The 25,639-nt window shown below is 43.6% G+C and overlaps 1 protein-coding gene across 2 annotated transcripts in view; it reads right to left on the bottom strand.

The window, feature by feature from the left end:
• The window catches only part of CFAP97 (cilia and flagella associated protein 97), a 163,427-nt gene extending 138,715 nt beyond the window's left edge, over positions 1–24,712 (bottom strand). The window contains exon 1 of one of the 2 annotated variants that reach the window (XM_033943478.1): positions 24,441–24,712. The gene's annotated coding sequence lies outside the window, so the exon portion shown is untranslated. The remainder of the gene's footprint in view (positions 1–24,440) is intronic. The other variant, XM_033943471.1, reaches the window with a different exon arrangement.
• Between the last annotated feature and the right edge of the window lie 927 nt (positions 24,713–25,639).

Raw genomic sequence — 25,639 nt, forward strand, 5'->3', positions numbered from 1 at the left:
TTTTCATGTAAGAATATCATCTATTATAATATTTTATTTATAATATATGATAAAGAGAATAATTCCCTCCCCTTAATCCCTCCCCCCCTCCTTCTTTATACTATTTTCTTATCATGGGAAAATGAAATTCAAATATTGCAATATTCTGTTAATGGTCCCCAAATCTTCTTGAACTTATTCATATATCCTTTTTGTGTTGCAAATGCATGTTCCATCTTATATATATGGCAAACTGAGTTCCACCAGAAATTATAGTTCAATTTGTCCCAATTTTTCCAATTATGTGTAATTTGCTGTATTGCTATTCCAGTCATTATAAATAAAAGTTTGTTGTTATTTGATGAGATTTGACTATGGGCTCTCATTGTAGTACCAAATAGAATTGTATCATATGTCAAGGCTACTGGATTTTCTAACATCCTATTTATTTGGGGCCAAATTGATTTCCAAAATGTTAATATGAATGGACAATAGAATAAAAGATGATCTAATGTCCCTGCTTCTAGATGACAATGCCAGCATCTATTAGACTTAGAGCTATCAATTCTATGTAAACGTGTAGGGGTCCATAGAGCTCTATGTAAAATAAAAAACCAAGTTTGTCTCATAGATGCTGACATTGTACATCTTATCCTCCAAGACCAAAGTCATGGCCATTGAGATGCATTAATTTGATGCTTAATCTCAATGCTCCAAATATCTCTAAGACCATTTTTTTTTTTAATGTATAAATCCAGATATTAATTTATACCACATTGCGGCCTGGTGTCCCATGGATTCTATCTGAAAACATAAGAATTCCATACTATGATAATTATTAAGATTTTTCCATTCAGAGAACCCTGTCTGAATGGCCTGCTTCAATTGCAACCATCTGAAATATTGTGATTTATTTAAACCAAATTTATTTTGCAATTGTGAAAACTCAAGCAGTTTACCTTTATTTATTACATCTTCTAAAATACGAATTCCAGCCATCATCCAATGTTTCCAGATAATTTTAAAACCGCCAACTTTGATCTTTGGGTTAAGCCATATTGTTTGAGTCGTTGATTTAGTTATTGGAATAGGAGTTAGATTACTTATATATCTTATAGTTTTCCAAGTATCCATTAATATTTTATGATCTTTATATAACCTTGGCATTTGAATACTTATCACATGACTCAGACGTAAAGGAAACATTAATCTCCATTCTAACCAGAACCAATCTGGTATATGTTCAATGGGTTCTGGGAGGATCCAATACATACCATGACGCATAATATAGGCTTGATGGTACCTATAAAAATTTGGAAAATTTACCCCTCCCTCCTCAATTGGTCTTTGTAAAGATACTAGAGCAATTCTGGGGTTTTTTCCAAGCCAAATAAATTTTGTTAATATTTTATCCAATTTTTTGTAAAAAGACCCCTGGAAAAAAATTGGTATCATACCCATTTGATAACAAACTATTGGTAAAATCATCATTTTTACAGTTTGCACTCTCCCCCACCAAGATATGCACAAAGGATTCCATTGCTTACACATTTCTGACACTTTTTGTAATAAATTTTTTTCATTGATTATCATAGTTTCTTCTATAGTTTTTGTAATCCAAATTCCTAAGTATTTTAATCCTTCCTCTTTCCAAATAAAAGAAAATGAGTCAAATAAACTTTTTGTACAATGTACGTTGAGTGGAAGTACTTCTAATTTATTCCAGTTTATTTTATATCCTGAAAATTTTCCAAATCTTTCAATCAGTTCGAGTAGCTTTGGAATGGTTGTTTCCGGATTTCTCAAATAAAGTAATATATCATCCGCATATGCTGATAATTTATATTCTCTATCTGAATGTGGAATACCCTGTATCTCCTTTATCTGTTCTATAGCTAATAACAAGGGTTCTAAAACGATATCAAAAAGCAAAGAACATAAGAAGTTGCCTCCACCGGGATCAGACCAGAGGTCCTTTACGTCTGTATACGCACCCAGCGGTCCGCACCCGCGGCGGCCCATCAGGTCCATGACCTGTCAAGTGTTCCCTGCCCTAAAAAAACCTATCCTTACTTCTATCTGTATCCTTCAATCCCCTTTTCCTTCAAGAATTTATCCAAACCTTCTTTGAATCCCTGTAGTGTCTTCTGCCCCACCACAACCTCCGGGAGTGCGTTCCATGTGTCCACCACTCTCTGGGTGAAGAAGAACTTCCTGGCATTGGTTCTAAACCTATTCCCTTTCAGTTTCTCCGAGTGCCCCCTTGTACTTGTTGTTCCCCACAGTCTGAAGAATCTGTCCCTGTCTACCTTATCTATGCCTTTCAGGATCTTGAAAGTTTGTATCATGTCTCCTCTAAGTCTCCTCTTTTCCAGGGAGAACAGCCCCAGCTGTTCTAGCCTGTCGTCATATGAAAGGTTTTCCATACCTCTTACCATTTTCGTCGCTCTTCTCTGGACCCCCTCAAGCAATGCTATGTCCTTCTTGAGGTACGGCGACCAATACTGGACACAGTACTCCAGATGCGGGCGCACCATTGCACGGTACAGTGGCATGACTTCCTTTGTCCTGGTCGTGATACCCTTCTTGATGATACCCAGCATTCTGTTTGCTTTATTTGAGGCTGTCGCGCATTGTGCTGATGCTTTCATTGTTGTATCCACCAGCACACCCAGGTCTCTTTCAAGGGTACTTACATCTAGCAATGTTCCCCCCATTGTATAGCTGAACATCGGGTTCTTTTTCCCAACATGCATGACCTTGCATTTCTCTATATTAAAACGCATCTGCCACTTTTTGGCCCACTCTTCCCGCTTCGTTAGGTCCCTTTGCAGGTTTTCACAGTCTTCCGTGGTTCTAACCCTGCTGCAGAGTTTGGTGTCATCTGCAAATTTGATAACCTCACATTTCGTCCCTGTCTCCAGATCGTCTATAAATATATTGAACAGGAGCGGTCCCAACACCGACCCCTGCGGAACTCCGCTCGTGACCCGTTGCCAGTCTGAGTATTGGCCCTTCACTCCAACCCTCTGTTTTCTGCCCGCCAACCAGTGTTTAATCCATCGGTATACATCCCCCTCCACTCCGTGGTTCCACAGCTTCCTAAGCAGCCGTTCGTGGGGTACCTTGTCGAAAGCTTTTTGGAAGTCGAGGTAAATTATGTCTATGGGTTCCCCTTTGTCTATCTGGCTGTTTATTCCCTCAAAGAAATGTAGTAAGTTTGTGAGGCAAGACCTTCCCTTGCAGAAGCCATGTTGGCTCTCCCTCAGCTGCCCATTTTTTCCATGTGCTCGCAGATGCTGTCCTTAATAAGTGCTTCCATCATCTTACCCGGAACCGAAGTCAAGCTCACCGGCCTGTAGTTTCCCGGGTCTCCTCTTGATCCTTTCTTAAAGATAGGCGTGACATTTGCTATTTTCCAGTCCTCCGGGATCTCCCCAGTTTTCAATGATAGATTACATATTTGCTGGAGTGTTTCCACTATTTCCTTTCTCAGTTCTTTTAGTACCCTTGGGTGGATTCCATCCGGGCCCGGTGATTTGTCGCTTTTTAATCTATCTATCTGTCGTAGGACGTCCTCATGGCTTACTTCTATTCGCTCCAGCTTTTCATCTAGATCCCCACTTATAATCTCCTCAGGTTCTGGTACATTGGATGTGTCCTCGCTCGTGAAGACCGACGAGAAAAACTTGTTTAACCTGTCTGCTACCTCTTTTTCCTCTCTTACCACTCCCTTTCTGGTTCCATCATCCAACGGTCCCACTTCCTCCCTTGCCGGTTGCCTCCCCTTCACGTACCTAAAGAACGGTTTGAAGTTTGAGATAGTGGGCATCCTTGTCTAACCCCTCTTTGTAGAATAAATTTTTCTGAAAAATCATTATTAATATATAATCTAGCAAAAGGGGAGTTATACAATGCCTTTATTATTTGTATAAAACCGGATCCTATACCAAACCATTCCATTGTCTGAAACATGAAGGACCATTCCACTCTATCAAAAGCTTTTTCCGCATCTAATGAAATAGAGAATGCTGGGTCATTGATGGATTTTGTCAAATATAACATGTGATGTGCCAATCTAGTATTATGAGACGAATGTCTTTGAGCAACAAAACCTGTTTGATGCATATCAATAATGAAAGGGAGAGCTTTAGCCAATCTTAATGCTATTGCCTTAGTTAAAATTTTTCCATCCACATTTATTAAAGAAATAGGTCTATAGTTTGATACCAAAGTAGGATCTTTATTTGACTTAGGTAAAACTATAGTTATTGATTCAGCCATAGTACCTGTAATACAACCTTTATTTAGTTGTTTCTGATATAATTTTAATAAATAGGGCATTATGATGTTTTGGAATGATTTATAAAACTCTACTGTATAACCATCTCCACCTGGAGCGGATCCAACTCTGAGGAACTTCAATGCTGTACCTAACTCTTTTAAGGATATTGGTTCTTCTAAACTTCGTTTTATATGTTCAGGAATCTTTGGTCCATTTATTAACTTTAAAAATTCTATACCATCTTTTTCCTTTTCTGAATAGGGCTCGGAAGAATACAAATCTTTATAGAATTTTAAAAATTGTTTTATTATAGGATTAGTTTGAGATAACATTTCTTTATTTTCATTTTGAATTGCAATTATTTTTGTTTTTTTCCTTTTTGCTTTGAGATAATTTGCAAGCAATCTTCCCGCCTTATTCGAATTTCCATAATACAGAGCTTGTTGTACAAATAAATCTTTTCTAATGATTTTTGAAGAAATTTCATTATATTTACCTTTAGCTTTTAACAATTCTTGTTGTGTCAAATAATCCCATTTTTCAATTAATTTTGATTCTAGAGACTTTATTAATTTTTCTAATTCTATAAATTGTTGTTTTTCTTTTTTTATTTTCATTGCTGAATAAGAAATAATTTGTCCTCTAATATATGCTTTAAACGCATTCCATAAAGTCTCTATGGAAATTTCTTCTGTATCATTAATTTGAAAATATTCTTCTATTTTTTTTATAAGATTTGTACAAAAGTCATTATCTGCAAGCAATGTATTATTCAATTTCCATATAGGTCTGTTTATATTTTGATCTATTATTTTAATTTCAATCCACACTCCACCATGATCAGATAATACAATTGGATCAATGACAGCCTGTGTGACTTGATGTACTAATTGATTAGAAACAAAAATATAATCTATTCTAGAAAAAGAATTATGGACTTGTGAACAAAACGAAAATTCCCGACCATCAAAATGAAGTATACGCCAAATATCCTTTAAATCACAAGATTGCACCAAATTGTCAAGACCTAATGATTTTATAAATCTTCTCGGGCTTTTATCTATCAATGGATCCATCACAGCATTGAAATCTCCTGCCACTATTAAATTTGAAGTAGCCAGTGGAAGAATCAACTGTTGCAGAGTTTTAAAAAATTCATTTTGATTTGAATTAGGGGCATATATATTGAAAAGCGTCATGGTGGTATTTCCCATGTCCATTTCTATATATATCCATCTTCCTAAAGGATCAGCTGCCTTAAACTTAAATGAAGCAGAACATTTTTTATTTATTAATATTGCAACTCCAGCTTTTTTTCCTATTGCTGCAGAAAAGTAACATTGCTTGACCCAATCACCTTTTAGCTTTATGGATTCATTATTTGATAAATGGGTCTCTTGTATGCAGCATATATCAGCGTTTTGCCTTTTCAAAAATAATAATGCCTTTTTTCTTTTAATCGGGTGATTTAGACCATTAACATTTAAAGAGATTATTTTAAGATCTATTTAATTTTAATGTAATATGTATTATAACAATCCCATCTGCAATGTTTTTTATGAACTTCATTTTCCCATAAATAAGATAGTTTGAGGAATTATCTATTTTACCCCTACCCTTAAAATTTAATACCCTCCCATTCCCTCCCTTCCCACCCCATTTGTATACGATCACTTGGAAACACAACATAGATCAGGTTTAACATTACTCCATTACAAGCTAAAAAATAAATTATAGTTTTATACTTATTACTCCATGCTAATAACATAGTATAATATATCCTTATACTAATATTTGTTATATTTATTTTCTCTTTTATTCATTTTCAGAAATATATATATATATATATATTTTTTTTTTTTCCCCTTATAATTCTTACCTTTCTTTATTTTACAAAAAATTACTCAAAAACAGAATAGAGCAAAGAAATGATTCTAATCTACAGGATTTTAACAGAGTTTCATATACAGTGGTGCCTCACACAACGAACTTAATTCGTTCCAGGAGCAAGTTTGTTATGCGAAAAGTTCGTTATGTGAAACGCGTTTTCCCATAACAATACATGTAAAAAAAAATAATTCGTTCTGTAGCATAAAATATGCTAAGATGACATAAAAAAAGATAAATTTTTGGTTATTATTTTTATTTAGATACATCTAAAAACATAATTGTTTTTTAAAACAACACACATTTTTTAAATTTAAAGACAGACTAAGTAGAGTCTAATTTTACAGTGAGAGAGGGCAGAGTCTCAGCGGCAAAAACTGGGACTTAACTGTTCATTTTTTTTTTTTTTTCTACCGTGTTTCCCCGATAAGGCAGGGCCATCAAATAAGACAGCCCCCCCCTTTTTAGAAAAAAATGTAAAATAAGGCACCCCCCCGCAAATAAGCCACCCACCGATACCTGCGCTTACCCGAATCGGGTGGTACGGTGGGTGACTCCGTGTGGTCCCTGGCACCCCCGACACGATCGGGGCAAGAGGGAGCTCAAGCCCTCTTGCCCCCCGACTCCCCGACACGATCGGGGCAAGAGGGAGCTCAAGCCCTCTTGCCCCCCCGACTCCCCGACACGATCGGGGCAAGAGGGAGCTCAAGCCCTCTTGCCCCCCCCGACTCCCCGACACGATCGGGGCAAGAGGGAGCCCAAGCCCTCTTGCCCCGCCGATTCCCCAACTCCCCGACAATATCGGGCCAGGAGGGAGCCCAAGTCCTCCTGGCCACGGCGACCCCCTAACCCCACCCTGCACTACATTACGGGCAGGAGGGATCCCAGGCCCTCCTGCCCTCGACGCAAACCCCCCTCCCCCCAACGCCCGCCCCCCCCCAAGAACCTCCGACCGCCCTCCCAGCCGACCCGTGACCCCCCTGGCCGACCCCCACGACACCCCCAACCCCCTTCCCCGTACCTTTCTGTAGTTGGCCGGACAGACGGGAGCCAAACCCGCCTGTCCGGCAGGCAGCCATCGACGGAATGAGGCCGGATTGGCCCATCCGTCCCAAAGCTCCGCCTACTGGTGGGGCCTAAGGCGCCTGGGCCAATCAGAATAGGCCCGGGAGCCTTAGGTCCCTCCTGGGGGCAGGGCCTGAGGCACATGGTCGGGTTGGGCCCATGTGCCTCAGGCCCCGCCCCCAGGAGGGACCTAAGGCTCCCGGGCCTATTCTGATTGGCCCAGGCGCCTTAGGCCCCACCAGTAGGCGGAGCTTTGGGACGGATGGGCCAATCCGGCCTCATTCCGTCGATGGCTGCCTGCCGGACAGGCGGGTTTGGCTCCCGTCTGTCCGGCCAACTACAGAAAGGTACGGGGAAGGGGGTTGGGGGTGTCGTGGGGGTCGGCCAGGGGGGTCGCGGGTCGGCTGGGAGGGCGGTCGGAGGTTCTTGGGGGGGGGGCGGTCGTTGGGGGAGGGGGGTTTGCGTCGAGGGCAGGAGGGCCTGGGATCCCTCCTGCCCGTAATGTAGTGCAGGGTGGGGTTAGGGGGTCGCCGTGGCCAGGAGGACTTGGGCTCCCTCCTAGCCCGATATTGTCGGGGAGTTGGGGAATCGGCGGGGCAAGAGGGCTTGGGCTCCCTTTTGCCCCGATCGTGTCGGGGAGTCGGGGGGCAAGAGGGCTTGAGCTCCCTCTTGCCCCGATCGTGTCGGGGAGTCGGGGGGGCAAGAGGGAGCCAGGCGGAGAGAGGGCAGTTAAGCGCAGTGCCTGCGCGGAAGGATGCAGCTCGGGTGACTTCGTTGTGTGAAACGAAGTTCGTTGTACGGATCAAGACATAAAGTTCGTTGTGCGCAGCGTTCGCTGTGCGAGGCGTCCGTTATGCGAGGCACCACTGTAATTCAATCAAGCCTGACTAAAAGCTTAGTTCCTAAGAACTTAAAGGCATTACTAAAAACTTAAAAGCCTAGAAAGTGTTTATTACATATTTATTATTATTCTGGATTCCTAAAATTGCAATATATCAATTGTCAGGTTAGTCAAAGTATCTATTAACCCATTTTTAAGTAAATAAATAAATTCAGTTTAAGTATATAGTGAAAGTCATTGGTAAATAAATATCCAATAAAATGCAATATCTTTCTTTCAAAATTATATGTGTAAAGTATGAGAAGGATGAGAATAAAATAGATGAGAAAAAGATATAGAAGAAATACAACATTTGAAGACAATTTTTTTTTTTTTTTTTTTTAAGTACTTCTATAATAAACTTAACGTTCTTCACTATCTTTGTCAGGGAACATGCCAAGAATGCATAACAGTTAGCTCAGTGTATCAGCTGGGAATGGTTACAAGCTTGTTTGCACATATGGCAAACATAAAGGAAGGGCTCAGCTGTTCTCCTCCAACTGGGTGGGAATTAACTTTCTGCTTCTTTTACTAATATAATTGTAGTCATTATGTTCCACATCTTAGCGTCTGGGTCTTCCGGGATATTCATAGGAGCAGGGCAGATTCAGTTTGTAATTTACTCATGTGTTGGTAGCCTTCTATTCAGGATTTTTGTTTTGTTTTGTTTTTTAATGAGACACTTCCCAATCGACCACAAGTTTTCACGCAGGTTGCACTACTGTTTGTACTTCCTGTTGACACGCAGATCCCTTCCTCTACTCAGCAACTCAGCAAACATAGTATCTCTAGTGTTCCACCTTTCTACATTTCTCTCCGTGAGCATATAATCCATGCTGCAAGAGGATATCTTTCAAAAAGCTCCTCCATCTCGTCCCTTCAGCTGCATATATATTGAATTCTCCAGGTAGATCAATGTTCTTTTTTTTTTTTTTTCCCCTCCACAACATTCTGTTACTGACATGTTTGCATTCTTTTCAAGTTGTTCCATTTTCCTGTTATTTGTTTTTTTAAAAAAAATTTCTAGCATTCTAAACGGTTTTTACAGTTTTTTAATGTTTAGATTATTTTGTATATAATAAATCAAAGTGAAAAGTTATTAATGTCTTCTTGTTATATTAAATACTTTAAAATATTCCCCAAGTTTCTTTTTAAGATGTCATTGGTTGTTCAAATGTTTCAAGGTATTCTGCTAGTTTTTTAGAATCATTAAAATTTTGTGTTTTATTTCCTAATGTTACCTTCATCACCGCTGGGTAGAGTAATCCATATCTTGCCCCTAGTGCTCGTAGTTGAGGTCTTAAATCAAGGAGTTGTTTTCTTTTTTGAGCAGTTTCTCTAGCAAAGTCTGGCACAATATGTATCCGTGCATCTTGACATCTTAGGTTTTTATTTGCTTTAGCTAGCTGGCATATTTCAACTACATGTTGATATCTTAGTAGTTTAAAAATAAAGTTCTTGGACCTTTTTGTGTGGTTGTTTTCTGTCCCGGTATTCTGTGTGCCCTCTCTATTTCAAGAGGCACCTTGGATTTTATAGGCAGTATCTTTGGGAGGAATTGTTCTAAGAAATTGATAGGATCATTTTTTTCCACTCCTTCCGGCATCCCAATAATTCTTAAATTATTTCTTTTTTCTCTATTCACACAGTCTTCCAGATCTTTCTTTAATATTTCCATTTCCTTCCAGGCTTGTTTGTTTTGTATAACCTCAGTATGTACTTCCTCTGCTCTTTCCTCTAAGTGTGTCATTTTGTTGTCAATTAGATCAACTCTTTTTGTTAATATAGCAACATCATCTATTGCTTTTTGTAGTTGTTTTTTGATCTCCAGTACTATATCCTTTATCTGTTTTATTTCTGCCATCATATCTTGATCTTCTGCAGGCAGTGGTACTCTTGATGGTGTCCCTGGTTCTGGCTTTGATCTTTTGTTACTGCTGGTTCCTGATCCTCCGGTTCCTGCATCGTTTTTATTTTGTTTGTTTGATGACATTTTCTTCTTATCAATCTTTTTTCCAAATAAAATTGAATTTTTGGAGTTTTAAATTTGAAATAGTAGCTTGTTTAGCCTGGAGCACAGCTCTTAACTGACCATTTCCTTGTGTGTCCAAGTTCTAGAATTCGAAAAAGATGCTCTGAATGACCAGCTGACTACTGGAAGGATTGTTTTGACTCTTCCTTAATCACCCAGTAGATGCTGTTCCCTTCCCACCCCCCTAAGAATTGAAACTGTAAGGCATTCCAGGCACCATGACAGCATCAAGTACTATGGGCATACCCAACAGAGCAGGAGTAATCTAGTAGTCGGTGCAGTAGACTGTGAACAAGGGGATCCAAGTCCAAATCCCATTCTACCTAGTACATTTATGGTGGAAATTTTGATCTCTCCAAATACAAACTACCTACTGTATCAATATATAGGAGACACCTGTAGACTTAAAGGCTACTGCAGTGGCACACAGTTAAGAACTGTAGGTTTTATTCTATTCCTGAAGGGCTCACAATTCAAAATATAGGAGTCATGGTGGGAATTGTACCTAGATGCCTTTGTTTAAAGTCCACTGCACTGACCAGTAGGATGCCCCTATGATCTGCATGGATGTTCATGTGGCCACTTTGCTCAAAATGGCAGACATTATTGTGCCTGTTTTTTTTGGTGTTTCTAAGTTGAATGCTCCAATTTGGAAAATGGCTCTTCTTTAGACTTTTCTTTAAAAATCGATCAAAAAAATTCTTGGGACTTAAGATACAAATGTTCCCAGACTTGGCTAGGGACATACAAAAGCGAAGAAAAGAATTTCTTATGTTAAAAACCAGGAATAATAGCTCTTGGAGCAACTTTTTACCTTCGTTATCCTTGCAAATGTATTATACATTATAACTCTCAAAAATATGTTTTCTTTGAGCCCTACCAACTGACTTCTTTCCTCTCTCTATCTCGGCTTGAGAAGGAAAAGAAAGGAGGAGTATAGAATGGATTTAGATGCCCATATCAGCTAAACTTGCATCATCTTTCCTTAGTTATTATTTCCTAGCATTTCCGTTTATATATTACATTTTGGATCTTTTGAGGACTTGAGCTGATTTAAGTTTAAATTAATTTCTTTGAACTTATTTTATTACTAGATTTCTTGACTTAAAAGCTTTCTGTACAAGTATTATCTTGAATTGTATTTTTGAAAATTAATAAATAAATTTTAAAAAAAAGCTCTTTCTTTGCACTTTCTGTGCAAAAAAGACCATCTTTGATACATTTTAAAATCACAAACCCAGATGTATTTCCTGTTTGAAAATGGCTCTAAGATGGGCATTTTTTGAGATGTAATGAACAAAAAATGTCCAAATCTGAAAAGGGCAATTTATTGAAAATCCCTTCCACATCTAAAAAAACTTTATAACCTCATTCTGAAAGCAATTTCTTCCATTCGGCTAGATTAGAATAAAAATCCTTGCTGAACTGGGATATTAATGTTGAATGTAAACGGTGACAGGACAAAGGCGCGCCGAGACAACTGAGCGCAAGGTGGAAGCCCGCGGCGAAGAAAACCAGTGTTTTAAGGGGCTCAGACAGGGGTGTTAGTGGGGAACCCCCCACTTTACTGAATACAGATCACGCCGGCATTGTTGGGGGTTTGGGGGATTGTAACCCCCCTCATTATACTGGAAACTTAACTTTTTCCCTGTTTTTTAGGGAAAATGTGAAGTTTTAAGTATACTGTTAATCCTGCATATACCATAATCCAATTTAGATAGAAGAAAAGCATGGATTAAAGCATGTAATGATTTCTCATCCATATCTCCAAGGCTCACCTTGCCTCAACCAGAAATGGTGCATTTTTCTACTTTGTTCCAATATTGTGGAACAATTTACCAGTAGAGTTAAGGAAGGAAGAATCGTTTCAAAATTTTAAGAGACATTTAAAAGCACATTTTTTTCTAATGGCTCTCCTGAATTGAATAATGGAATGGGGACCGCAATCTGTCTTAATTTGTACTGATTCGTGTTGATTTGGGTTAATTTATTTCATATAACAATTTTAGTGGATATGTTTTAGAAATGTTAATTTCTTTGATGCTCTCAAACTCTGCCAGTGACGGATCTGTGAAGTGTGCTATGCCGGGAGTTTTATTAAGACCTGCACTAAAATATGACTGTTTGTTATCAGGCTGCTTCAAAGACTTTTCTATCTCTTAAATTTGTTTTATTTTATTTTTAAATTTTTTATCTTCTTTCATTATTTCTATTTTCTATCTCTTTGATTTTGGATCTTAGAAATGTATTATATGTTATATATTTTTAGTTTATCAGGTACTTTAGCTAGATTGTGAGCCTTCGGGACAGATAGGGTAGTTTTTCTCAAGTACCTAAATTCATTTTAGTTTGATACGGTACATTGTAAACCGCTTAGTAGAGAATGACACGGTGAAAAAATTGGTCCCCGTCACCGCCCCGTCCCCGTCTCACCATCCCCGTCACCGCCCCGTCCCCGTCTCACCATCCCCGTCACCGCCCCGTCCCCGTCTCACCATCCTCTTCACCGCCCCGTCACCGCCACTGCCACCCCATTCACCGCCCCGTCACCGCCACTGCAATCCCATTCACTTTTCTTTATTTACGTATAAAGGAAACATTCTTTAAAACTTTAAAACTTAGTTAAATATTAGTTAATAACTATACAAAAACAAAACACGCAGAGAAAAAATTAATTAATATAAATTCCCTGACTTCCCTGCACTGTCCCCCCTTGAAGGTCTGTCCCCATCCTGAAAGCCTGATGCCCCCCCCCCCGACGTCCGATACATCCCTCCCCCCGAAGGACCGCCGACTCCCCAACAATATCGGGCCAGGAGGGAGCCCAAATCCTCCTGGCCACGGCGACCCCCTAACCCCACCCCGCACTACATTACGGGCAGGAGGGATCCCAGGCCCTCCTGCCCTCGACGCAAACCCCCCCTCCCCCCAACGACCGCCCCCCCCAGCATCAAAATGATGCCTGAAGTTACCTTGGGGGTTCTGAGCACTATTAATTTTAATTTATTACAGCACTCCAGAAATATTTTTCTAATTGTTTTAACTTGGAAAAGCGAACCAGGATTGTCTTAATGAAAGGCTTATGTTTGCACTGCAGCCCTCCTGCCCTCGACGCAAACCCCCCTCCCCCCAACGACCGCCCCCCCCAGCTTCAAAATGATGCCTGAAGTTACCTTGGGGGTTCTGACCACTATTAATTTTAATTTATTACAGCACTCCAGAAATATTTTTCTAATTGTTTTAACTTGGAAAAGCGAACCAGGATTGTCTTAATGAAAGGCTTATGTTTGCACTGCAGCCCTCCTGCCCTCGACGCAAACCCCCCTCCCCCCAACGACCGCCCCCCCCAGCCGACCCGCGACACCCCTGGCGACCCCCACGACCCCCCCACCCCCCTTCCCCGTACCTTTGGTAGTTGGCCGGACAGACGGGAGCCAAAACCGCCTGTCCGGCAGGCAGCCAACGAAGGAATGAGGCCGGATTGGCCCATCCATCCTAAAGCTCCGCCTACTGGTGGGGCCTAAGGCGCGTGGGCCAATCAGAATAGGCCCTGGAGCCTTAGGTCCCACCTGGGGGCGCGGCCTGAGGCACATGGTCGGGTTGGGCCCATGTGCCTCAGGCCGCGCCCCCAGGTGGGACCTAAGGCTCCAGGGCCTATTCTGATTGGCCCACGCGCCTTAGGCCCCACCAGTAGGCGGAGCTTTAGGATGGATGGGCCAATCCGGCCTCATTCCTTCGTTGGCTGCCTGCCGGACAGGCGGGTTTGGCTCCCGTCTGTCCGGCCAACTACCAAAGGTACGGGGAAGGGGGGTGGGGGGGTCGTGGGGGTCGCCAGGGGGGTCGCGGGTCGGCTGGGGGGGCGGTCGGAGGTTCTTGGGGGGGGCGGTCGTTGGGGGGGAAGGGGGGTTTGCGTCGAGGGCAGGAGGGCCTGGGATCCCTCCTGCCCGTAATGTAGTGCGGGGTGGGGTTAGGGGGTCGCCGTGGCCAGGAGGGTTTGGGCTCCCTTCTGGCCCGATATTGTCGGGAAGTCGGCGGTCCTTCGGGGTGGGGGTGCGAGTGGTCCTGCCGGGGGGGGGGGATGTATCGGACGTCGGGGAGTCGGCCGGGCAAGAGGGCTTGGGCTCCCTCTTGCTCCGATCGCGGGTGCGGGTGGGAGCGCGTGCGAGCGGTCGTTCGGGGTGGGGGTGCGAGCGGTCCTGCTGGGGGGGTGAATCGGGCGTCGGGCGGTAAATAGCGGTTCCTAGAAGGGGGTACATTGGCCCGCGGGGACAAACCTGTTCACCGTTTCCGCGGTCGGTGAATGGCCTTGTCCCCGTCACCGCAGCGACTGCTAGTTTTCTTCCCCGTTTTCGGCGGTGACCCGCGGCTTAAATGCGGTGGCCGCGGGTAAACCGTCACCGTGTCATTCTCTACCGCTTAGGTCAGTTATTCACACTATCTGGCGTGTCTACTCTATTGAAAATTTTGCCCTAACTAGCAATCTTAGGGGAACTTGAGTACATATTCCAAATCCCGTAGCAACTTAACAAAGAAATAATTAATATTAAGAACAGACAGTAGTCCAGCAGCAAGATATGGGCTATCCAGTCTTATGCACCGAGTGACACATGTTTGATTATGTCCCAGTTGGTGAGAAGTATGTGTGTGCTCATTGCAAAGAGCTCCTAGCTCTCAGTGAACGGGTCCGATCTCTTGAGGCTAGAGTAGCAGACTTAGAGGAGCTGAGGGAGACAGAGAAGTACATAGAAGAGGCCTATAAGGACGTTGTAGTAAAGTCCCACCTCCAATCTGGCAGCCTTTATAATGAAGCCTGCTTACTCAGGCATTAGAAAGACTGGTTGCTGGAAGAACATCAGCATACTCCTTTGTATTTTGAACATGCTCCTCATTCTTTGTATAGTCTCTTATATTTGCCTACTAAGGACCTTCCCACTGAGTTCCGTGCGTGTGTTCTTTTGAAATCTATGTGTGCAGTGTGGGGAAGCTTGATCGGCAGATTGGGAGGGGACCCTCACGTGTCAAATCAACTTCCCCTCCGGGGGAACTTGGCCTTTCCTCCGGGCCGGGATAACCCTGCTTTTCTCAGTTGGGCTGCTCGCGGATTTCGCCTCGTGGAGCATCTGTTGACTGAGGAAGGCTGTTTGAAACCTCTTGCTGCTTTTGGGGACCACTTGGTTGGGTGTTGGGGTGATACTTTTGCCTATTGTCAAGTGAAGCATTATATTCTTTCTCTTCCGCAGGATCGGCTTGCTCTACCGATGGGGATGCGACTTCGTTTTTTTTTTGAAGGGGTGGTGATTCGTTCTATTTCGGTGTTGGCGTTGTATAGGGCCCTATTGGAGATCGCGAGGCCTAAAGAGGTGTCGCATCTTCTAGAGAGCTGGAGTCGTGAACTTCGCATTGATCTTAGTACTTGGGATATTATGACAGCCCTGCAGGGGGTCCCTAGCTTGATAACAGGAGCAGTGTATCGCGAGTGTTATGTTAGAGTGATATATAGGGCTTATTATACTCAAGTTCAATTGCATAAAATAGGAGGTATCGACTCCCCCCTCTGTCTGAAATGTGGCCGGGATCCCAATACTTTAGTTCATTCCTTTTGGGATTGTTGGACAATACAAGCTTTTTGGAAATCTATTATTCATTACCTCCAAGGTTTATTTTTGAGCACCATTGTGGGTACCGTGGAGCAGTTGGTTCTTGATCTGCCTGGGGCTTTTCGTGGCCTTCCTAAGGGGGATCCTCTCTGGTGTAGTAAGGTGTGTCTCCTTACTCGCAAATGCATATTGCAATCCTGGATTGTTTCTGAGTCTCCCTCTTTTTGGTCCTGGAGAGCTCTGGTGAATACATTGGCCACGTGGGAGGCTCAAGAGGCAATTGGTCGCCCTCATCGCCGATGTCACTTCCTGCTTGTGTGGGGAGTCTACTTGGACTCCTTATCTCCTAGAGGCCGCAGTCTCCTTTTGAATCCTCTTGCTTAGCCTTGTTGAGGTTCCTCGCGCTCACTCCCTGGATCGGTCACCGCAGGCACTGTTTTTTTCCCCCTTTGTTTTGTTGACTTGTCTGTTGGGGGGGAAGGGCTTTCTGCTTGTGACTGCCAGGGGCCACCAGAACACGGGCCTTTGGAATTTTGTTGCTTGACTTCTGTTTGCTTCATAGGACATGGGGGTCTCTCCGTTGGTGGATACTCTCTTCAATCTTTCCAGAGGCTTGCTTTTTCAAACGCCCCCTCATCAGAAGGTCCTCACGACAGACTCTTCAACCTACGCTTGGGGCGCTCATCTCGATGGTCTCTGGACCAGTATGGATCGTCAGTGTCACATCAATCTGTTGGAACTCAGAGCGATTTTCAAGGCTCTTAGCGCTTTTCAACATCTTCTTCGCGACCAGGTAGTCCTCATCTGGACGGACAACCAAGTCGCTATGTATTATGTCAAAAACAGGGAGGGATGAGTTATGCCTCCCTTTGTCAAGAAGCTCTGAAAGTTTGGGACTGGGCAATCCGTCACAACATCTTCCTCAAAGCTGTCTACATTCAAGGGGTGAAGAATTGCTTGGCAGACAACTTGAGTCGTCTCCTACAACCTCACAAATGGAATCTCCATTCCTCGCCTCTTCATCACATTTTTTCACAGTGGGGAACCCCTCAGATAGACCTCTTTGCAGCTCCCCACAACTTCAAACTGCCTCAGTTCTGCTCCAGGATATACTCTCCTCGCCGCCTTGAGGCAGATGCTTTTCTTCTGGAATGGACAAATCTCTTCCTCTACGCATTCCCTCCTTTTCCTCTCATTCTCAAGACTCTGGTCAAGTTGAAGAACGATCATGCCATCATTATTCTAATCGCTCCTCGGTGGCCAAGACAACCTTGGTACTCCCTTCTACTTCAACTCAGCACCAGCGGCCATACCTTCTACCAGTTTTTCCTTCTCTGCTTACACAGAGTCAAGGATCTCTGCTTCATCCCAACCTGCAGTCTCTACACCTGACAGCTTGGTACCTTTCAACGTAACTCCTCTTCAGTTTTCTCAATCTGTAAGAGATGTTATAGAAGCTTCTAGGAAGCCTACCACTAGACAATGCTATCATCAAAAGTGGACTAGATTTTCTATGTGGTGTTTTTCTCATCATAAGGAGCCTCGGCATTCCTTCTTATCTTCTGTTGCACTTATCCAATTCTGGCCTCACGTCTACATCTATCTGAGTCCATCTCAGTGCAATTGCGACTTTCCATCAGCCTACTGAAGGGAAACCCCTCTCTGCTCATCCAATGGTTTCCAAATTCTTTCTGCTATGCCCAGGCTGGATTACCCCTTCACAGTAGTCACAGCCCATAATGTCAGAGCAATGGCAGCTTCAGTAGCTTTCCTCAGATCTACACCTATTGAGGAAATTTGTAGAGCTGCTACATGGTCCTCGGTTCATACCTTCACGTCTCACTATTGTCTGGATACTTTCTCCAGACGGGATGGACAGTTTGGCCAAACAGTATTACAAAATCTATTCTCCTAAATTGCCAACACTCCCACTATCCCATTCTGGTTAGCTTGGAGGTCACCCACATGTGAGAATATCTGCCTGCTTGTCCTGGGATAAAGCACAGTTACTTACCGTAACTGGTGTTATCCAGGGACAGCAGGCAGCTATTCTCACAACCCATCCACCTCCCCTGGTTGGCTTCTCTGCTAGCTATCTGAACTGAGGAGACGCGCCCTGTGCTGGGCGGGAAGGCACTCGCATTTGTGCGGTGCGGGAGACTCGAAACTTCGAGTTTCTTCAAGCAAGTCTGCTTGCAAGGCGTCCGTATCCGGGCTCCATTGGTGACGTTACACACATGTGAGAATACCTGCCTGCTTGTCCTGGGATAATATGGAGATAGAATGGGTGTCGTTGATAGGATAGCTTTAATCCAATAGAAGGCAGGGGAAGTCAGTTGGTTGGAGATAGGGTATTTAAATAGCGTAAAAAATTGCCACCGCGCTCTTTAACTGCAGAGACAAAGCCATTCACCACTCCACGGGGCGGTGAATGGTCTTGTCCCCTTAGCCGCTGTGAACACTGTTTTTTCCCCAGTGTTTCGGCGGGTACATCCACCGTGTCATTCTCTAGATAACAACTCAAAAATACTGTAAGCAGACCAAAGTATGGACTGACAAATAAGTTAGTCTCTATGGGTCAAACTTCCAGGAACAAATGGACTGGAAACGAAGATCAGCATCTACTATCGACACCCAGGGCAGTCTGAAGAAATTGAGGGAGACATGACGGACGAGATTAAACACAACTGCAAGGGAGGCAATGCAGTTATATCATGGGTGACTGCAACTATCTGGGGATAGACTGGAACCTAGGCACCTCCGGCTGCGCTAGGGAGACCAAGTTCCTGGATGCTATAGGCGATTGCTTCCTGGAACAGCTTGTCAAGGAAAATACAAGAGGAAATGCAATACTGGACTTAATTCTGAAAGGACTGCGAGGACCGGCACAAGGTGTAGAAGTAGAAGGGACGCTGGGAAACAGCGATCACAACATGATTCACTTCGACCTGGACGCAGGGGCGAAATATCGGTTCAGAACAATGGCCACGGCACTGAACTTCCGAAAAGGGAATTACAAAGGGACACTCATGGTAGGGAAGAAGATTAAGAAGAGGATAAGCACTGTAAAAATGCTAGAGCAAGCTTAGTCCCTTTTTAAGGACACAGTCACCGAGGCGCAAAGGATCCAAGAGGAAAAAGAACAAAGAACCGGCGTGGCTCACTATAGAGGTGAAGAAAGCGATCAGAGACAAGAAAATTTCATTTAAGGAATGGAATAGGTCAAAGCGGACAAAAACTGGAATAAGCACAAACAACATCAACACATGTGCCATAAGGCGGTAAAAGGGGCCAAAAGAGACTACGAGGAAAAAATAGCCAAGGAGGTGAAACACTTCAAGCCGTTCTTTCGATACATTAAGGGGAAATGACCCGCGAAGGAAGTGGTGGAGCCGCTGGATGACCATGGAATAAAGGGAGTGCTAAAGGAAGATAAAGAAATTGCCGACAAACAACACATTTTTTTGCGTCTGTATTTACCGAAGAGGATATACGCAACATACCAGAACCCATCAGGCTCTATGCTGTAAACGAAGATGGGAAACTGACAGGGTTGACGGTCAGTCTAGAAGAGGTATACAGGCTGAATACCTACCTGTTATCAAACGCCTCCACCACATTCAGAGCCAACCTCATGCTATGGATTCAAACCACATTAACAGAAGGTAAATTCCCCCAGGACCTAGGAGAGATCTTAATCACCCCAATCATGAAAGATCACAAAGGCCCAATAGATAACCCCTCCAACTACAGACCTATCGCTTCAATACCAATATACGTTAAAATAATAGAAGGTCTAGTTGCACAATACCTCACCAACTACCTGGCAGACCATAACCTACTTCACCCCTCACAATCAGGATTTCGAACCAACCACAGCACAGAAACACTACTTGTCTCACTACTAGATACAGCCCGACAGCACATTAGTAAAGGATGTTAATCCAACTTGACCTCTCCGCAGCATTTGACCTAGTTGACCACTCCTTACTGCTACAGATACTTGACGCCATGGGGATCTTAGGCAAGGTCTACAATTGGTTCCAAGGATTCCTCAAATCAAGAACCTATAGGGTAAAGTCCAATGATATCAAATCAGAACCATGGTCCAATCCCTGCAGAGTTCCTCAAGGATCACCTCTATCACCTACGCTCTTCAACCTCTTTATTTCCTCCCTCGGAGCCACTTTAGACAATCTAAATGTTACATCCTTCAGCTACGCAGACGACATCACCATACTCCTCCCCTTCGACCCATCAGAGCCCACCACCACAGCAAAGCTGGAAACAACCCTAGATGCAGTGGAAAAATGGATGGCGGACCACAAACTGAAACTAAACTCAGATAAAACAAAATTCCTTTTGCTCAAAAAGGCCCAAACTCCCACCATTACAGAACTAAAAATTAAAAATACCAAATACCCAATACAGCCTGAACTCAAACTCCTAGGAGTAACGATAGACAGATGCTGCACAATGCAGTCCCAAATCAACAAGACATCCCAGAAAGCTTTTCTAATTATGAGAAATCTACGTAAAATCAGAAAATTCTTTGACCCAGCACAATTCAGACTAATTGTCCAATCCCTAGTCTTAGGTTTACTGGACTATTGCAACTCCCTCTATCTACCTTGTCCTGCCAATATGATAAAACAACTTCAGATAATACAAACACCGCCCTCAGACTGATCTACTCCCTGAGAAAATATGATCATATTACAACCGCCTTCTTAGACTCTCACTGGCTACCCATGCAAGCACGAATTCAATTCAAATTCTACTGCCTATTATTCAAAGCATTAAAAGGCTCTTCCCCCTCCTACCTAAACAACCGCTTAAACCAGATCCTCACCTCAAGACAAAGAAGAACCCCAAATCCTTTTGCCTTCCCCTCACTCAAGGGCACTCAGCGCAAGAAGATGTTTGACACAACTCCCGCCCTCACTCGCCGCTGCGATGGTGGCCGGCTTTAGCGAACCTCGCAGGCCGCTCTCCAACCTCGGTAGCACGTTCCCTCTGACGCACGGGATCACGCCGCCATTGCCTATCTACATGCCACAGCTGAGATCGCTCTGAGGCTCACAGGAAGTCACCTGCTGAGCTGCGGCGGCGGGGGCTTGGGAGGCGCTGGCTTCAGCGGACTGCCGAGATGGTAGATGGCCGGTCCCCCGGCCCTGGGAGGCTCTGCCTCACCCCCAATGTCCGGCTTCAGTGCCCCGTGGTCGGTGCAGTCCTCTTCGTCGCCTCCGCCTGTCTCCTATGCATCTGGCTCCGGCGGCGGCGGCCTGATCGACGCTTGCCCAGCCCGGACTCTGAGAGCTTCTACCCCGGAATCCCATCGTCCATCGGCCCGGCTTTTATCCAGGTCTTCTCGTCGGTGTGATGAGCGCAGCAGCAGCAGAGCAGGGGTCCCTTGTCGGCCCCCAGCTCCAGCGGCACCAGCACACACCAACAACAGCGCCGATGGCTTTTCCGCAGAGGAGTTCTTGCAGTCGCCATGGGCCTCGTCTGGGGCAGTCTCCTTGGAGAAGCCGTTCAGGGTGGCAGCTGGAGCATGGGCAGTGTGTCGTGGGGAGGAATGCATGGAGGAGACCATCGCAGAGGAAGAGACATGGGCATCCTGGGACTATCAATCAAATCTCTTCCCTGAAGAAGCCCTTTTTCTGGGAACGTAATCGCTCCTCCAAAACTTACTTGCTCTACTTCATCACTGACGCTGAAACCGTGGATTGAAGACAATGTTTTATTTTTATTTCCAGTTTATGAATTATTTTTAATCTTATTCATTGTTTTGCCACTTGTTTTGTTTTGTTCTATTTTTATCATTTTAATTTCTCCTGAATTCTATTGTTCAACGGTTCCTCCTTCTGCATTTATTCCTTTCTCTCCTCTCTTCTACCTTCCAAAGTACTTAGATCAATGCAGTCTTGTTAGAATGTTTATTTTCTTATTTTTTCCTCTATCTCTATTTTTCACTTCTTTATTACTCTCCAGGTACTTTAGTTAGATTGTGAGCCTTCGGGTCAGTAAGGGAATTTCTAAGTACCTTTCTTACTTATAATTTTAATGTATATTTTCTTACTTATAATTTTAATGTATATTTAATGTATATTTTAATGTAAACCACTTAGAACCTAACGGATTAGCGGTATATAAGAAATAAATTACATTACATTACAACCTTCTGGCAACGCAAGCAGCAAAACTCAACCATTCCATCTCCAACCTGCTAACGGCAATGGGCGACCTCAAAACATTCCGAAAAGAAATCAAAACCCTGCTTTTCAAAAAATTCATCCAAACATCTTAACCCCCCCATCCCCATACTCCCAGATAAATTCTCCCCTAAAACCCCCACATAGAAAACCTCTTCCTCCCCAAAACACCTACCAAGTAAACAGATCCCTGAAATGTATTGTAATCTTATCCGTACTCTAACTGTAATCTATTTGTTATATCACACAGTTATGCACTGTCAATTTACTATCCAATTTGTAAGTTCCTTCGGAATCTATCCAGCTATCTCTCCTCTGTTATAAAAAAAACCAAAACAAAACAAAAAAAACCCCGTTGTATCTTCACTGGAAATGTCCAGTCAACTCTTTTGTAATCCGCCTTGAACTGCAAGGTATAGGCGGAATAGAAATCCCTAATGTAATGTACGAATGATAGCCTAAAGAGCAATAAATCCCCAGAGTGAGAAAGCATTTATTGACTTGAGCATTAGTGTGATCTTCAAACGTCAGGCTTCGATCCAGGGTGGCGCCAAGGATTTTGGTTGTGGGATTAATTGGGTAGTCTGATCCATTTAGTCTCAAGGAGATACATCAGTCATTGTGATTTTGTGAAAGTTTTTAGTGTAATACATCTAGAACAGGGGTACCCAACACGTCAATCGCGATCGACAGGTCGCTCGCTCAGGCGACCCCAGTCGATCGCAGAGCGGGTTCCCTTCTTCCCTTTTTTCCCCTCATGACTGGCCTGCTCCTGAATTCTGCTGCTGCCTCCGCTGCTCAACATTTGAAAAAAAAAACGGCTTGGAGAATTTATGCTCCGGGGGCTAACGTGTGCTTGTACCGGCTTCCCTTCTCTTCCCTCTGAAACCGGAAGTTATGTCCGGGGGGGGAGGGAGAGAAAGGAAGCCGGCACGCACATGTTAGAGCCCCATTCGCGGGCTAAAGCGGGAGACAGGTCAGTGAAGCAAAATTGCCGTCGGGGAGAGGAATGCTGATGGGCCCGAAGCAAGGAGAGCTTGGCCGGTGGCGGGCGGCTTTGGGGGCCTGTTATCCGATGGCAGCGGCAGTGGCAGTGGCTTGGGGGAGGGCAGGGAGGGAGAAAGAGGGCAGGCAGGGAGACAGAAGGTAAGAAGAGAAACAGAAAAAAAGAAAGGGGGCATGAAGAGAGAAAGAAAGAGAGGGCAGGGAGAGAAGAAGAAAACGTTGGGGGGGGAATGAGGTCAGGAGGAGAGGAAGCATACAGGCTAAAAGAAGGAAAGAAAGATTGGATGCACAGTCAGAAGAAGAAAGTGCAAACAGAGACTCATGAAATCACCAGACAAGGTAGGAAAAATGATTTTATTTTAAATTTAGTGATCAAAATGTGTTTGAATTTATATCTGCTCTCTATATTTTACAATATGGTCCCCTTTTACTAAACCGCAATAGAGGTTTTCTCCTATACCCTTTCTTTGTAGTTCCTTTCCTCTCAACCTCTGTAAACCGTGCCGAGCTCTGCGCATGCGGAGATGGTGCGGTCTACAAACCTAAGGTTTAGTTTAGTTTAGTTTAGTTTTTAGCGCAGGGAGCCTATGAGCGTCAAGAGCAGCGCTGGGCATTCAGCGCAGCTCCCTGCGCTAAAAACTGCTATCGTGGTTTAGTAAAAAGGGAGGGGGTGGGTATTTGTCTATTTTTGTATGGTTGTTACTGAGGTGACAGTGCATAGAGTCATCTGCTTTGACCTCTTTGAAAAAAACCCGAAATAGGAATGATAATTAACAATTCTATGCGTACAGTGTGCATTGTGTTTTTTTTTAATTTTATTTTTGGTAGATCATTTTGACTTGGTCATTTTAAAAGTAGCTCGCAAGCCCAAAAAGTGTGGGCACCCCTGATCTAGAAAATATATATGATTGATGGAATACAAATGTTTTAACAATAAAAGTATAATTTTTACATTTCCAAACATGTCATATTGTTATATTTATTGTACATTAAAGAACTCACACAGAAATAGAACTACCGTAAAGAGGAAAAGCTACAGTTGATATTGCTCTATAAAGCTAAGAAAGGCTCTTTATAAAGCTGAGAAAGGCTAAAAAAGAAAGCAAGCTGCAGTAAGAGAGTCAAGGGAAAAGGGCCAATAACCGGGAAGGGGCAAAGGATAAGACTATAGACAGGAGGTTGAAAGAGGCCCTAACCTGAGGTAGACTGTTTCTATGGTGACACACTGACTATGACTGCAGATGCGAACCGTAAGACCTAACTAGTCTTTACAGTTTACTTCCAGGTAAAAATCCAGCTACAGTAATGTGCTAGGGAGGGAGATGGTGAATGGGAAGGATAAACCAGGTGGCCCCGCTTCTCGGTCATAACACCGCGAAACACCCGAAGGAGCACGAAACTTGCCCGCCCTAACCGGCGCAGGGCACGAAGGTTCCCTACACGCCCACAGCGCTGCCGTTATGTCCTCACTACCGCCCAAGCCATGGGTACTCACGGGCTTTGATGGGTTGCCTCGGCCGCCACCGGCCGTGCGCGCCTAAGGCGCCGCCTCAGCTGTCTTCACACACAGCCTGGCGTTCAAGGCAGCAGCGTTTGTTGCTAAGCTCATCACGTCCGGCGCATTCTGTAACTGGAGGGAAGTGACGGTGAGGTCCTGGGTTCCTTTTCCGTCAATGGTACAGCAGTTCTGGCGCCAGGAGCAATTCGCTTGAGATCTCCTGGTCATGGTACTAACTACAGTCCAGACGGTGTTGTCGATGAATACTGGTGACGAGATTTACCTACGACAGGCTTCAGTTGATCATTAAAGGCTTAGCGAAGAAAGGCGATAAACGGGGAAAACTGCAACTAAAGTGCGCCAGAGAAAATGTTGTCTTCTGAGGGATTTATGCTTAGTAATTTGTAAAATCGCCGTCTGTACGCCTTTCAGTGCTATAGAAAAGATAAATCGTAGGACCTGCAAGGGCAGCTGTTCACTAGAAGTGTCAGCTAGGGAGTCTTATCGTCTTAATTTCACTTTTGCCCCCAATGTTGCAAGTGCTATTACTAGTTATTGTATTTCTATAACGTTACCAAACGCACGCAGCGCTGTACATTAAGACACACAAGAGACGGTCCTCACTCGAAAAAGTTTACAATCTGATTATGACAGACAGTGTTGTAGTATAGTAACTAAGAAATTGTAACTAATTAGTGTAAAGAAGTAGAGGAAACATTTGTTACTTTTTTTAAAATTTTTACAGAAGTTAGGTCACAGGAAGATTAAAAATATTTATTGTAACATGTTGAAAGAAAATACAGTACAACAAATACATAATTCCTGAAATCAAGCATAAACCAGCACTAACTTCCAAAACAAGGATCCTACTTATGAAAATACATTGCCCTAAATATTACAATGGGACCCCTAAAGCACAGTTACTTATTCTAACTGGTGTTATCCAGGGACCGCAGGCATATATTCTCACATGTGGGTGATGTCATTCACAGAGCCCCAGTACGGACAGCTATATAAGTGCACCGACACTTTAAGAACTTTTGTTTAGAAAGTTCAAGACTGACCGCACTATGAATGTGCGAGTGCCTTCCCGCCCAATGTGACTCCTCAGTTCAGTAAGCCAGCTAAGAAGCCAACCAGGAGACGTGGATAGGTTGTGAGAATATCTGCCTGCTGTCCCTGAATAACACCTGTTA

This window comes from Geotrypetes seraphini, chromosome 1, assembly GCF_902459505.1.
Source record: "Geotrypetes seraphini chromosome 1, aGeoSer1.1, whole genome shotgun sequence".
In the NCBI taxonomy this organism is placed as follows: Eukaryota; Metazoa; Chordata; class Amphibia; order Gymnophiona; family Dermophiidae; genus Geotrypetes; species Geotrypetes seraphini.